Source organism: Asparagus officinalis, chromosome 6 (genome assembly GCF_001876935.1).
Source record: "Asparagus officinalis chromosome 6, Aspof.V1, whole genome shotgun sequence".
Lineage (NCBI taxonomy): Eukaryota > Viridiplantae > Streptophyta > Magnoliopsida > Asparagales > Asparagaceae > Asparagus > Asparagus officinalis.
In genome coordinates, this window is record NC_033799.1 from 50,663,933 (window position 1) to 50,666,724 (window position 2,792).

Here is a 2,792-nt window from a genome sequence, read left to right on the forward strand (position 1 = left end):
GCGTACCGGTTGGAGATGCTCTTAAGCTTGTGAAAATTTTTAAAAGTGAAGAATATAATAAATAAAAATAACGATCAATGAATCAGGGGAAATTAAACCAAAAAAGCAAGTTCAATGCAAAATTTAAAGAGTTTATTTAATTTTTATGACAAGTACGGATAAAAACTAATTTAATCTTCAAGAAAACATATATTTGTTTTAACTACACTTTTCCTACTTGGAGCAGCCCATACAAAAACATCAATTTAAAAATGTTTTAAACCACATTAAATTATATTTCATACTCCCTTTAAAAGCACGAGTTCGGAATTTTTTTTTTAGACAAATATACCCCTTTATAGTTTGAACTACCTTATCTATAATCAAATTCTAATTATCAATGGTCAATATTACCCTTCATTATTTTGAATATTTTATTTATATCTTAATCTACCCTAATCATACGGAAAATCTTTTTTAGACAAATATACCCCTTTATAGTTTGAACTACCTTATCTATAATCAACTTCTAATTTTCAATGGTCAATATTACCCTTCATTATTTTGAATATTTTATTTATATCTTAATCTATCCTAATCATAATCATATCTTATCCTAATCCTATGTGAACCATGTTTAGCTTAACAATTTAAAAAAAATAATATTAATAAAATATATAAAACATAAAAATGATATTAGTTTGTTAAGATAAAGAAATTATAAGTAGATAACATATTATAATACATGAAGTATTGCAAAAAAAACCATAAAAAGTTTTAAAATTGTAGAAAACACCCTGAAAAGTTCAAAATTATAAAAATTATCCCAATGTATCAAAACTTAAAATAAAAAATATGAAATTAAAAAATTAACATCAGTTTGCAAAGAATTTAAAATTTACAGTTAACACCTCAATGTCTTAAAAATTATAGAAACACCCTCAAAAGTTTAAATTACAGACAAGCACATTAAAATTCTAAAATTTTAAAACTTACAAACAACATAGACGAATTCAACAGATTACCATGATACACCTAAATTTTTTGACATTTAAATTTAAATTTTTTTAATTAACACCCTTAATATCTCAAAAATTATAGAAACACCTTTAAAAGTTCAAATTATAAAAAGCCACCCTAAAATTCTAAAATTTGTAAATAATATAAGATGAATTCAAGATATTACCCTTAGACACCTAAAAATAAAAATTTGTCGAAATTAACCTCAAAATTTTTAAAAAATTCCTTCAAAATTTAAAAATCGTAAAAAAAACTCTAAATTTTCAAAATTTTTAACTAGCACACATCAAATTCGTCGATTGGTAGACTGCTAAATTTTAATATTTTTCAAAATTAATCTATAGTTTTAATAATGTTAAAAGACACCCTTAAAATTTTAGAGTTACAAGAAATATACTAACATTTAAAAAATTACCACCAACACATGAAACATAGAATTTACAACTACCAAACTTAAAAGTAAATTTTTTTAAAAAATCTTTCAAAATTTTAAAAATTACAAATCACACCCTCAAAGTTCAAAACCACAAAAATGGGCTAAAATTTTAAAACTTGGCAAAGAAAAGTGTAATTGTTTGGTATTTTTCATATATATATATATTAAAATTTCTAATTTAGGGATTTACTATCCATTTTCAGCATCTAAGAATAGTCTAAGTTGATACTGGTAAACAAAAACAATAAGAATTGATTAAAAACATCCGGTTAATGGATAAAATTTTTAAAAATATTATAGATTAAAAATTATCGGCACTATATAAATTAAAGTAATTTCATATAATTTTAGTAATAAGTTGGGATAGCCAAAATACATTCGTAACATTAATTGATAGATGTTTAAATCCATAGAAATGATAAAACACTATAATATTATACCTTAGCATTAATTGATTTTAATTTAGAAACTTTAATCTTTGACGTTTATAATATTTCTAGGGAAAAAGAATACAAGGAATTACATATGGAGAAACTATTAGAATATTTAGAGATAAGTTTAAAAGAATTGAGTTATTTCCATTGCAAATGGGAAAGTGATGGAAATAAATCTAAAATTCAGAAAACATCAATGAATCACTTGAATTGGCATTAACATAAGATATGTCTATTAATGAAGCACTGAATGAGTTACATTAAAAAATAATTTAATAACTTTATCCTAATCAAAGAAAAAATCTCCATGGAAGACATAAGAAAAATTAGTAAGTATTCATAAATTCAATACTGTGTTCTTCAAATTAAATATTAATATTATAATCTAAGAGAAATTGGTAATGAATAATGCAGGTATTTATTTTAGATCTTTATGGAAAATAACAGGGATAGAGTAAAGGTAATATTATCGAAATAACAGAAATTCTTATTGGATGCACATCAGAAAAATTCATTTTAGAAGAAAATAAAGAGATAGCTTCTAATTTATTTAAGTAATAAATTAGGAACACAAAGAATTTTATATATATGAAATTAATATTTATTCTCATTGAAATAGAAAAAAAATCAAAGTCTATATTTTGAGCAGTTTGTGTTGAACATCATAAGTACATTTGACTTCTTTGTAAAGTTAAATGAGATGATAAAAAATTAACGAGCCTAGGAAAGATAATAGCATAAAAAATACAAAATTAGCCTGATGTCACAATTGATGTAGATGATGAAGACAATACTCTAGAATTGTCCGAGAAATGATAAATGATAAACCTGAAGAAGGATTGATCTTAACTCAATAAAAAATAAAATAGAAGAAATAAAAACAATATTTTATGAATATTTTATAGAATAGTTTAATTATTTTG